General features: G+C 47.5%; 1 pseudogene; it reads right to left on the reverse strand.

Annotated features, from left to right (window-relative positions):
• Nucleotides 1-8,067: 8,067 nt before the first annotated feature.
• Nucleotides 8,068-12,136, reverse strand: LOC129065535 (H/ACA ribonucleoprotein complex subunit 1-like; annotated as a pseudogene).
• Between the last annotated feature and the right edge of the window lie 1,478 nt (nucleotides 12,137-13,614).

Genomic DNA, 13,614 nt, shown 5'->3' on the forward strand with positions numbered 1-13,614 from the left:
GGTTGTGGTGGGTAGTCATGTCCCAGGCACATAACTTTTTAGTAAAAGTTTTATCTTTGTCTTAAGCAAGCCCTGTCCATGGTTTCTGTGACTCTAGGTTAACACACCTTTGAAATAAGCTGCAACCACCCTTGAGAAAGCACAGTATTGTGTACTAATCCAATCACTGCCTTCTTCTCCCGCTTCCACGTAACCTTCCTTATGTGCATCCCCTCAATTTTAAATGCATTAAAGAAGCTGCAGAACTGTTATTCTTGGGAGCATTTGAGGTCTTGTTCCCCAGCATATGACATAAGTGGCTCAAATAAACCCTTATAAAAACTCTCTACAGGCCTAGACATTTCTTACATTGACAGAGTTAAACACAAGATTTGGTTTATAAATAAGGAGATTTTTTTGAGGGAGAAGGTTTTTTTTTTTTTCCGTAAATCCCTTCTGTATTAAAAGAAAAACAACACACAGATACATTCAGACGGGTCCAATCCAGGTCTGGCTAGGAGATCAACAGTCTCTAGGTGTTTCCTTATATTTCTCATGTCCTGTGTTAAAAGTCTTCTGGGTCCAGCTTCAGAGATCATGGTTTCCCTTAGACATGTCACTGGTTCCTTCTGCCAAAAGAAAAAAAAAAAGTGTAAATTTTTACTGATTAAATAATTTTTAAATCCTTGACTCTCTGTTGGGAGTAAAGTAAAGCTATCTCCCTAACTCACCCAGTTACAAATTAATTAATAAATTAATTTTTTAAAAGCCTGGATTAAAGATTTAAATGGAAAATGTAAGACTATAAAAGTATAAGAAGAATATATAAACTGGAGTTCTTTCTAAGACAGCACCGAAACAAGGAAGGAAAATTTTAACATACTGGACTATAACAAAAACTAAAATTAAAATTTACAGTTAGCACACACCCTAAACGAAATCAAAAGGCAACAGCATGCTAGAAAAACAGTTACTTCATATAAGAGGTGAAGAGTATATCCAAGTGCTCAAAAATGTCCTACATACACACTGAATAGGAAAAAGAACCCGATAGAAATTGAGTCCAGAGTAAAAGTAGAGAATTCATGGAATAGGAAATGCGAATTTTCTTAAACATATGAGAAGATGCTCAGCTTCACCAGCAGTTGGGGAAATGCAAATGATACTTCAAGGAGATTAACAGTTTTTGTTCTAGCAGATTGGACTGGACCTGGTGTTGGCAAGGCTGGGGAGAGGGTGGGGGCCCTTCCCTGCGCTGTTGAGGTCCTAGGCCCATGAGGAAAAGCAATTGCACTCTTTCAAATCCATCCTACCAGTCAAAAGACAACAAATACGTAACAATATTGGAGTATGTGTTGCAGGGTTGCTCACAAGAACAAAAATATTGTAAACAATCTACATGCCTATCAATAGGGGAATGGTTGGATCTATTACAATATATCCATGCAGTGAAGACTCTGCAGCCACTAAAAAGAATGTGTTAAAGCTGCAGGTGTTGCCCTGGAAAACAGCCATGAGTATGAAAGGACATAAACAAGGTGCAGGTCAGTGTGTCTGGCATTTCGGATGTATGTGTACTTAAACATGTCTGAATAAACCCAGTAACAAATTGTGTGAAACAGGCAACAAGTCATTAAAAGTGGTTTACTTTGAAGAAGGAGATCAAGTTGAGGGAGAAACATTTTCTCTTGCTTTACGAAAAAAATTTTTTATTGATTTGAGAGAGAGAGAGGAAGGGGGGGGGGAGAGAGAGAGAGAGAGAGAGAGAGAGAGAGAGGCATCGAGGTGTTGTTCCACTTATTTATGCTTTCATTGGTTGATTCTTGTGTGTGCCCTGATGGGGATGGAACCTGCGGCCCTGGTGTATCAAGACAACACTCAACCCAACTGAGCTACCCAGCCAAGGTTCTATGAAATTTTGAACCAGTGGGATTATGAGTGAATTTGATTAGTTTGTTTTGGTTATTTTTCAAAACAATATTTTTGTTACTCCCGAGGAAAGCTAGCTGTGACGCTGAAAATCTGGGGAAAGTAAAGGATGCTTTTGTGAAGGCCAAAGTCTCTTTTTGTTTCCTAGGCTGGTTGGCATTCGTTCAGACCGTACTGGTGCTGAACTGAGTCAGCTGAGGATTGCAAGAGACCAAGGTAGGCCAATAATGGCACTGGTTTAATTAAGATTAGAATCAAGCCAACCAAAGCCATTTACAGTATACGATGTTGCATGTGCCCAAAACAAGGCATATATTTTTTGACTTCTGAAGCTGGAGGAAAATTTGAGAGCCAGCATTGAATTTTGGGGATGGGGAATTTTTTGGTAAAGGCACAATTATGTTTAAGACAAAAATTATCCTCATTTAATGCCAGTAATTTCATTACAGATTTAGAAAATAAGACATAGCCTATCATGTTCCCTTCAAAGACGGATTTTGCACCATTTGAGGCAGCTCAGCTACCCCTTCCACTGGAAAGCCTCCTCTGGGGCTTGGTTCCTTACGAATGTGGGGAAAATACTAACCGCAAAGACCTTTGTGGACAGAAAGTGCTGTTGTTGCCGTAGAAGCAGAATTTCCTTTTATGCTATTTTCTTTATGCTAAACAGCAAAATGGGAAAGCTGACCTGGGAGGCGGGCAGGTTGTTCAGGGCCAGGCTCCCCTGGGGTGAGGGAGAACGATAGGCTTTCACTCCTTAGAGCTCAGCCTTGCGTTGTGGGTGCACCAGAAGGCCTTGCAAGGAGGGGAACTCAGTCTTAGCAGGAGCCGATAGGGCTGCACAGAATGTTACCTCCAGACCTGGCTTCCAGATCCATTTGCTCTGCCCTTTAGGAAGAGCAGCACCTTCTACATACCATCTTCTTTTTCTGGGACTACTTTCCAGCCTGGGTGATTTCGTTTGGGTTTGTCCAGAGCTCCTCCACTGAGGTGTCAGGTCTTCTCTTTAGGTGGTTGCCTAACAGATGGCTGATTCTTGCTGATTTCAATTTCCTTCAATTCAGGAGACACTCCTGGTAGCTTCGAGGACTGCCACCACTACTCTAATATCTGCCTGGAAGCCTTTTGGATTCCTTGTGCTTAAATGGTGGTATCAATCTGTCCATTTCCAGAAGCTACTGCTTCTGGCCTAAAAAGTCTCTCTTTTGCCTGCTTATTCAAATCCTGTCCTCCAAGGTCAGCTGGGCACTCTGCCGAAAGACATGCTGATCTTTTCCCCAACACTCCTCCTCTCCCACCAAATCTTCCCGCGCTGTTTACTCCCTGTCCTCTCCCCAGCTAGCATCATCCGGCTGTGCTCTTTACCAGGTTCCTGTGTGTGCGCTCCTAACCAGGTTAGCAGTTCCTTCATGGAAGGACCTTTCTTCACCTTGTCTTCACATCTTCCACAGCATCTGCATCAGCTCCATGGTGGAAGGAGACCAACTCTGAAGCCAGACGGGCCAGCGAACTCAGCCAGGTGGGACCACGCAGAGAGCCCCTCTGAGCCTTCATTTCTTCATCCTTAAATCAGTATCTCGTCAGGGCGGTAGCGTGGCATTCGTGAACCTGGCTTCCAATGGGTGCCCAGCTGGGGTCCATTCTGTCCCTCCACTCTAGCCCCAGCCCGCCTCCAGGGACTCAGTGAACCCTAGAGCAAGGACCACAGCATTCGGGTTCCAGGCTGAGCCTGCTGACGTTGCTTCTCTTTCAATGAGATTAGTTAATAATCTTTTCTCCAACCTAACCTCCCTTGGGACACTATCCCTCCCTCTTCTTAGCTTGTCCAAGACCCAGGTAACTTCAGACTTGGAAGCAGGTATTGCAAAGTCAAGGTAGTGCACGGCAGTCCTAGTGAGGTCCCAAGACCTGAGGGGGAAGGACTGGGGTTTTTCAAACCTCAAGTTGTGCATTATATGTTGAAGAATCTCACAGTTGTCATTTAACGTCTCCTGGCCTCAGTTTCTTGCTTCATAAAATGGAAACAATGAGCCCCCAAGGGGGAGAGGATATCTGTAGAGCAGTAGGTTTAGATTCAGAAATTAAATTGAAGGTCTTGATACTATATCATTTCCATATGTTAGGCAAGGCCACTTTCACTGGCCTCAGTTTTCTCATCTACAAATACAGATAATAACATTCTTTTTACTGCAACAGAGGAGATATGAGACCTGGAATCAACATAAGACCCTATATGTTATCTCGCACTATATTATAACCTCCTGGAAACTGTGGGGGTGAAGGGCATTATTTTAATGTAACAAGCACTTAGAAAATGGTCAAAGCTCCTCCCGAGAATAGTATAAGGTTCTGTGTGAAGTTATGAAATTGGGGCTGTCTGGGATGGACACTTTAGGATCATCTAACAACACTGATGATGATTATGTTTCCTGGTAAGTGGTATCAAATCCAAAAACCTGTCAAAGGGACAGATGGCATTCTTAGCACAAGAGAGGAAACCAATTAGAAGTTAACATACAGAAAATAGGAACTGGTAAACGCTAACACATTGTTTCAGTGTGGAGGCCTGTACTATCTTCCCTGACACCAGCTAAAGAAGGCTCCCGTCTGGTTCTTCAGAGCTTGCAGGGCTCTGGCTGCTAGGGTCCAAATAAACCTTACAGACCCTCCCTTCTAACCCCCTAGATTTTAAGCTTTCAAACCTAACTAGGGTCGCCGGGCAGGTGCTGACAATTGCGGCACATCCCTTATGCGGGGACAGATCATTTAAAGACACAGCTTAGAAATGAGCACTAAATGCTGGGCTTTAAGGCGCAATTTCTAAACCCCATATTTGCTTTCATGCCATCTATCAACAAACACTTATTTATGGCTTATAAGTTCTGCTGTCAAAGTATACACAAGCCAGTGGGGGTAATAAGCAAAGACATAAAAAAGTTAAATTAAACTTACTGCGTCCTGTAATGTATTGTGGGCATAAAGGAAAGATCTTGCCCCTCTACCTGGGTGAGTGGAACATGGCTTCACAGACTGGGAACTAATTAAGCTATCGGACAAGAAACAGGAGTTTGCCCAGTCATAGATAAGTAGAGATAACATATTAGTCAGAATAGGTAAGGTTATGGTGCTGTAACAAACAACCCCTAAATCTCAGTGGTCTGGTATAACAAAGGCTCAGTTTTTGTTCTCATTGTGTGCTACAGCATCCTCATTGGAGGACCAGCTCCCTGTGAAAAAAAGAACAAAGAAAAAACAAGTGAAGAACAGAGCTGTTAAAGCCTCTGTTTGGATTAAGGTGGCCATTCCTGACCAAATGATATGGGAAAAAGAAACTAAAAGCATGATGGTCCTAAAGAAGCCCCCTAAGCTGAAGACACTGAACATACATTGAGAGAAAAAGAGAGGAATTTCCTCTTGAAGGAAATTGTGTCTGTGGCTTCTGCTGACAGAAATCAGATTATTCGAGGATGAAAACCTCAGCCTCTCCCCAAACCCACACTCTTAAAACTCCTCTGAGCTGCCTGCCGTGAGCTCTAACCTGTGCCATCTCCGTAAAGTGTGGCATTTATTAAACCTTTTTATTTTTCGTGATGCATTGTTGTGCCTGGCACAGAGGAACTGCTCCATAAATATTTGTGGAAGGAGCGAATGAATTTCTCTCTATTCTCCCAAAGCAACACTGCTCTTCTCCATGTATGTGCAGAACGTCAGGACCAACAACCTATGGAAAAAGGAGGTAACAGAACTGTAATTTTCCAACTTGGGGGTAGTGCCAAAACCCTTTAGTAAAAAATATTATTTACATAACACTTAAATTAAGCCCTAGTGTTTTGTTTTTTTTAATGAGATAAAAGTAGAATGACTTTGGTGGATGTGGGGAAGGGGGACCCTGAACTATACTTTCTCAGTCTCCTTCTGTCTCCCTCTTGAGAAACTTCTGGACACCTTTGGGCATTTCAAACCCAGATTGAATACCACACATTTAGATAAATCAAATTGCACCACCAACAAAACACAGGACTTTCTTATGAACCCAGTTTCTGGCTTTCCTCACTTTCTCCTGTTGAAATCTCCAGTCGTCCCTGATCCTCTGTGAGGGTTTGGGGTATGGTGCATTTGGTGTCCCCTAGAAGGAACGAAGTGCTCTTCTCCAGACAGGAGGCTGACAGCAGCCACTGGCTCCAGCATGGCAGCATGTCTGGGGCTGGTCTCCTCCGGACACACAGATTTGCTAAGCAAGTGCCTCCTCGAGGTGGGAACTCTGGCATGTGGCTCCTTTCCCACAGTACCTGTTTCAGGACCGAGGGAGACTGTTTTTCTCTCCATCTAATACTCCATTTTCACAGGCCAGGCTTTGGGGGAGTCTGGGGAGAAGGAAGAAGACACCTTGTCACTGGGTTCCTCCCCTCTGGCTCACTAGAGAGCCCTGACCCACAAGAGTACCCGGCAAGAGCTGTAATCCCCTCTGTGAGCGGCCCGGAGAGAACCAGGCATGGCCTTCCAGGCCCTGTTCCCAGCATGGCCAAGCGGAGAAAAGGAGGGCCAGCTCCTCAAGCCCCATGGATGCTGTCAGAGGGGTGAGGTATGCTTTTCCCACCTACATCGAGCCCCCCACCCCCCGCCCCCGACTTCCACTGAGATGACAGGGCTGGGCAGCTGGATGCACTTTCTAGGCATCACTATCCAGTGCCAGACGGGGCCTCGTATCCCCTTGTCTTCATTCTGCCCCATTAAAACCCCAGGTCAGCCTTAGATGACGCCAGGCTCTCCGCTCACCTCTGCAGCCAAAAGCATGAGTGCGGGGGACTTTCCTTCTTTCAACTCGCGAGCGCGGGAGGTCCCCTCCCTTTCTCTGTGCTCATGAAGGCCCCGGAGGCTCCAGTTCTAAGCCAAGAACAGCTCCTCTAGCCCAAGCCACATTTTAGGTAGCTAGGGCAACAGAGTCCCAGGGAGGGGCGAGCGTGCCCAGGTCGGAACAGAAGCCTGGCCACCACCCCAGGGCAGCCTCCACAGTCCTGCACTTGGTGACAACGAACCCAGGGCTGGCACATTGGAGATGCTCAGGAAACACTGTGGACCGTTACAGCTGTTTGTGGATGAAAAGGAGCCCAGGCCTTGGACAGGTGTCCTGGGACAACAGTCCTCCCAAACAGAGCTCAGCGCAAGACACAAGCTCCAATGTCAAGGGGTCACTTTGCTCCTTTTTACGGCCCATGGGCTGTCTGAGGGCCTTGAGGAGGCAGGTCAGGGAATGCTCCCTTTCCCCCACCTCACTCCTAACTCCTGGCTCCCCAGCTGCAAAGGAGCCTCTTCGAAGCTCAGAGGCCTCAGATTTAGAATGGGATTAATAGGTCCCCACGTCTTCAGAACTATCGGCGCCAACTGGGAGATAGGTGACCGAGCACCTCATGTCATTGTCAGGGTGACTGCCGATAGCGCAAAAACAATCCGCACTCACCCAGCATCTCCTGACTGTCTAATCTGGACTATTGCCCCACTTGCTCTCTGGAGCTCTGCCACAGTTTCGAGGCAGAGCCGTCCTATGTCAACCTGAATTTTTCTCTTTTCACCCGACTCTTTGGAATCATGGGCTCTAGGGAGCGCCCCATTTTCCTGGCATTATTTTTGCTATCTTAAAAAGCCCCTCAAAATAATACATGGCCGTGAAGAGGACTGAGATGGTGGCCAAGTCCAGAATGAAATATTCCACCATATCGTGTGAGATAAAGAAGGAAGCTGAAGAGCAGTGCGTGGCATGAGCTCACGTCTGCAGGAAAAACAGCCGACGTGCTTAGAGGTGCGTGTCTGAGAGGTTGCCCCCCTGACCGTTGAATGGGATTGTTGGAGACTGGGGTTCAGGATGGTGTGGAGCGATGAGAAGGGGGTTTTCATTCATTTTTCAATGGCTTGAATTTTTTGAAACCATGACTGGATCTTAATTATTTAAACATTTTCAAAATTCAAAAATTCTTAGTATTGCTTTTTTGTATTCGAAAATTGTCCATTCATTAAGCAACCAGGGCTCCAGGCACAGTGCAAAACATCGAAGCACTTGTTCAAACTCTATGAAAGCGTGCGTGCCTATTCCATGACGCGTGCTTGTGTGGCGTTGACACCGGAGTGTCACTGTCGTGTACTAACTGGAGCTCCTGGAACTGCTCAAGAAACAAGTTTCTGATCCATGAGAGCAGACCATGCAGGGTAACGCAGAAAGCCACACGTGAAGCTCCTCTCTCGCTGTGACACTTCCGGTCCTCTCCCTCTGAAACCGCCACTTCCTCCTCGGAAGCCCCTGCCGCTCCCTGGGTCCACCTCCTAAACTACCGCCTCTGCCCCCTCTGCCCCCTCCTCCTCTTCCTCCTCCTCTGCCACCCCTGCCACCGCTTCTTGGAGGTCCGTCCCACCCGACTTGGAGGCCAGGGTAAACACCTCTGCAGCAGTTTTTAAAAGGACGATCTCTTCCTGTTTTCTGACCATGCCGCTGAAAAATAAAACTGTCGAAGTCGTCCACATATTTCGTCCACTTTTTCACTTTGTTCTTTGCTTTCTAAATAATCGGAAGCATTAACGTAAGGCACCTTACTTTCATGCCTGGCACATTTACAAACTGTGTCATCTTCACAGGGGTGCAGGAAATCTTAATCAACCCACGTGTGCTGGAGGCCCTTGGCTCCATTACAGCCTCGGCAGCCACGCCACGTCCCCATCCTCTCTGGCTGCCGCCACCCCCTCCACCTCCACCTTGGAAGCAGTTGCTGCTGCTGTGGCCACCGTGGAAGCTGCCACCTCAGCCGCCACCTCTACCACCTCGACAACAGCTTCCTCCGCCTCCACCTTGAAAAGCCACGCTCTCTCCTACCTGCTTCTAGGTGCACGCACTCATTCACCTCACTGTTACTTTTTAGATGAACAAAATTGCCTTGTTCATCTAAATCTATGTGACCTTGAATGTATTTTAATAGATTATGTATCTGTTATTATTATTTTATTTTATACAGACATTACCTGAACATTTTCTCTCATGTTTAAAACTGGAGCCTCGAATCCTAATCACTGCCTTTGTTGAGCGCCTGCTGTACCGCAGGCTGCTCGCAGAGCCCTTGTCTGAGCTTTTCTCACTTACCCCTTCTCTAACCCTGCAAGGTTAATTATTTTCACACCCACTTTCCGTCTGAGGAAGCCAAGGCCTAAGGTCGCACTGTTAATAAGCGGCAGAGTTGGAATTCTAGCCCAGCGCCATTTGACTCGGTCTGACCGAAGTGCACGTTTGTTTATAAAGGTAACTCTCCGCAGGTTTCTTGCTGCCATCTTAAAGATTGCATTAAACCTCACAAATATAATTTAAAAGGTTTTAATCACTATGTGTCAGTACACAGGATCTGATTTTAAAACAACTATTCAATACAGCAGGTTCACTTTCCTCCCCATACACGAGCCCCCCAGCCTCCCAGTGAGCAGGGCCAGGGGTGGGTCTCAGGGAGGCCTCTTCTTTATTGGATTACAGCTAAGTAAAGCCGCAGCAACCAGCCGGCAGTGCAGAGCTCCTTCTCCAGGATTTCTCAAGTCCCGTAAGTCTGCAGACTTACAACACCACAATGTGAAATGAAGTCTGCTGCGGAGCCGGTGCCTCACCCTCAGGTAATCTCCGGGGAGCAGAGTATGGGATATTGTGGGTTTCTCTATCCGTGGGAACTCAGTCCGCAAAGGAGTCTTCAGATCAGAAGTGGAATTTCTCTGTGTTGTTCTGGAAAACAAAGTTTACAAGTGACCAAAGGAAGTGATGGGGAACTCTATTCTGGCATGACATAAAGAAGTGGGTAACAGCTGGAACAAGCCAACGACAGACGGGGCTGTCTTTCTGGATATTGCGGTTCTTGTCGCTCACAGGATTCAGAGAGAAGATGAGTGAAGCATCAGACCTGCTCTAGAAGGGATTGTTTTTTTCAGAATGGCTGTTTTTTATTCTAGGTTTTCAGAAGAAGGGGTTTTGCATGAAAATGAATTCTGTGATTCTCTGTGCTTGTTTTGCTTTTTTGTCTTTTCCTTATAGGACAAACATGGGGCCTTAGGGAGGGACACCCTTGAGGTGATAAGGTCTATTGTCCAGGTTCACTCTGTGGTTGTGATGTTGGGTTATGAAACTGGTTAGTTTCTAAGGGTTCGGATTTTAAAAACCGCCAATCAATTGTTTCATCCTAATTAATTTTGCTTGAGAACATCTGACATGTTAACAGAAGTGGCAATTAAAATTGAATGGTGGTGTAATCACCCTCTCAAATATTTAAACAATGTGATTATATAATATGTATCAACAGAGTTTTAGGGAAATACACACAAGGGGAAAATAAGTATTGCTCCAGGGTTCGGAAAATGCATTTTCTTAGGCTGATGCCTCCCAGATCTTCAAGGTACGAGACAAGAAGACAAGCCGTTGCTGGCCCCTGTACTGACTTCTGACAGCAGCGAGCCCCACGGCCCCACAGCTTGGGTACTTTGAGCTGAAATATGCCCTCTAGTTGTCTGCTTCGATCTAATCACACAAAGGGTGTTCTGTGCATCCCCCTAAAGGCAGCCTGTGTGGGGTCCTCCCAAATATCCCCTGAGCCCAGAACTGAAGTGTTGGCCCTGGGGGTTCTCATTCAGCCCAGGACACATTTATCAAGGGCCTACTATGGGCCAACTGAACCTTCCAGACCTCTGTTTGCATCCTCACTTTATTTCCTAAAAAACCCCACCCACCCCTTCAATGCTCACAGGCATTGATCCTGGAACCCAGAGGTCCTTCACGTTCCCTGTGTCCCAGAATAAACCCACTGTCTTTCCCCTTCAGCCCCCTCCTGCTGAACTCTCCCATCACCGTGGCCCTTACCTGTGCCCCAGATCAAAGGCATGGCAGGCCTATTCCTCCTCTTTTTCCATCTTACCTCTTGGCGGTGACCGCCTTTTATTTCTACTTCCGTCCAGGGTTTATAGAAGACACCGGATTGTCCATGCCCATTTTTCACATATTGACATCTTTCCAAACCAGCTGGCAAACAGTCACAGAGTCACACTCCCCACCTCCCTCTAGAGCCTCTGGCCCTTCCCAAGATCCAGCAATCAAAGGGCTAATGTCGGGCACAGCAGCGGGCAGGCCAAGAGTAGGTTTTGACTGGCTGGTGCCTTCGTGGGACCACTCCTTGCCATCTGACTATCGTGTTCAAAGCTCATGGCCGGCTACCTGTTCGGGCTCAGTAAGCACCATGCCTGGGGGCCCACTGGACTTTAAGAAGACCATGGAAATGTCTTAAGTTTAATTACCTTTAAATCAGGAGAAAAGAATGAACATAATAATGATAATGAGTATATAACAATGAATTGTGCCTGGATTACATTTGTCTTTATACCAGTACAGCCATAAAATATAATTTTGAAGTAGTCTGAACGGATGGGACCTGCAAGAACAAAAGCAGACTCAGACGCTGCCCCATTCAGGCTCTCTAATCTCTGTGAATACAGGATTTTATTCCATCTTGCGGTTTTTGGGGGGTTTTTTGGTTCACTTCCTTCCTCTTTTCCTCGCCTGTTCCACTGTCCGCATTTGTGACCACCCTCCAGGGTGCCCAGTCTGAGGATCCTGAATGAGGAAGCCACGCTCCTTGCCCCGAGGGGGTTCACGTTCTAGATGGGTGGAGGTTGAGAGACCACCAGCTGTAATACCTTTCTCTAGATGCCGCGAGAGGAGACCACAGCACATGGAAGACAGAGGTCCTCTCCCCCCCGGGGCAGTTGGGAAGGCCTCCCCAAAGAGGTGGTCTTTGAGCGCCAAGAGGCGAGCGCGCCAGGGGCCCAGCAGAACTGCGCTCCCGCCGAAGACAGGAAGGCACGAAGCTGAGGGCCGCTTTGGCATTTGAACGTCTTCCCCATCCACTGCTGGTTCCCACACCCCTGGCTTCAGTGGCTATCCAAGATGAGCCCCTTTGGCAGGCCGTGCTTTGAGAGGGCTGGTGAGGATTTGCTCGTGGCTTCATCAGCCTGGGTTGTGGGTTTGGATGGAGGCCAGCTCCGTGGTGAGTCATCACTTTAGAGAACCGCCACCGCCCACATCGGGGGAGAGATGCCAGGCAGCTACTGAAAGGCTGACCTCCCAAGGCGGGTGGGAGCAGAGGGTACAGCGGATACAAGGCTACCCAGAGGCGATGCTGTGGGCTTTGGCTGTGCGGCCTCCAGGATCCACCTTGCTCCTCATTGCTCGCACCTCGGCCCCGGGAAGTCACCACACTTGCATTTAGACCTTGGCCAGAGGGAAGGCCGGTTTGTGGATGGTTGTCCATGCATGACGGTGGCCTGCTATCCCAGCAGCTCCGCGCTGTTGCATTCTGAGGCATGTCCCTGACCCGCCCCTGCTTCTCCCTCCTCTGCACCACAAGTCAGCCCCAAGCCCGTTCTTATCTCACTCATTTCCTGCGTGTTCACACCTCTGGGCCGCCCCTTCTCCACCCTGACATTTGACTGGACCATCAAAGCTCTCAACAGTCTTCAGTGAAAGCCGACTGTGCCTCTCTCGTCGGAATTACTTGCCACTTTCCCTGTGTTCCCAAAACATACCATATAACATTAGAAAGGTGCGTGACAGTCCTCAGATATTTGGTCATGACTTAGTTTGTCGCATGCACATGCTGTGTCTCATTCATTAGAATGACCTCTTTGAGAGCGGTGACCATGAGGGATGCTTGCCTCCCCAGAGACCAGCACGGACCTGCCAATGAAGCTCGTTCGCAGTGATGCTTGTCCACGACTCACCCCCACGGGGGCCTGGAAACGTGAAGGGTCCTGGACCAGGCTGCTGGTGCCTTATTGGCTACCTTTGGCCTGTATGTTGGCAGTTCTTCCTCAGAACAAGTCAGAACAGGTCAGAAGTAGGAATGAACTATTATGGTCCAGATAGGTGCATCCTTCTCATGATAATTTAAGGTTAGATTAGCTGCCCAAAGTCGGCCAGCAACAGATGAGCTCTCACCAGGCTCTGTGACAAATAACATGAGTCTCTGTAATATTATATGTCCACTGTAATTGAAAAACAAAACAGAGAAGAATCGCACCAGGTGAGCTGGGAGCCCCCTCTTTCCTCTACCTTGAGACATGACAAAGATGTTCTTTCCTGAGATGCCCCACTCCTGTCCTGACAGGGGAAACTTCTTCTCACCTGTAAAGACCCGTTTTGAGTATGAGGCCCTCTGTGAAGCCAATGCCCACTTTCTCACAAAGAGTTCATTGGATCTCCCTCTGGCTTCCCTAGATACCCTCCGTATGCCTCTGTGACAGTGTTCGGCACATTTATTGAAATGATCTCTTTACCTGTTTGGTTTTTTCCACTCTGCCAGACACATATGGTAGTTCCTTCTGGAAACAGTGATTTAAGAGGAGACAGACTAGAAAACACCCAGAAGAGAGCAGCTGGGGCGAGGAAGGGCCCGGAGACTGTGCTGCGTGACGCGACCGTATGTTGCCGTCCGCACGGGACACTTCCAGTGTGCAACTGCGGTCTCAGTGCGCTTACCCATCGCGTGCACTGTCACTCTCAGCCGTGCCTGGTCTGGGCCATAAAGTATCTGTCACCCTATTATGCAGAAAAAGTGAAGAAACCAGAGGTGTTTGTCCGCAGGAGCCTCAGAGCCCAACCCTGTCTTCAGATATCTAAAGGGCCACATTCAGGGTGTGGCCAGG

The sequence above is a fragment of the Pteronotus mesoamericanus genome, unplaced genomic scaffold (assembly GCF_021234165.1).
Source record: "Pteronotus mesoamericanus isolate MK-2021 breed Mesoamerican mustached bat unplaced genomic scaffold, CSHL_Meso_final contig_101, whole genome shotgun sequence".
Lineage (NCBI taxonomy): Eukaryota > Metazoa > Chordata > Mammalia > Chiroptera > Mormoopidae > Pteronotus > Pteronotus mesoamericanus.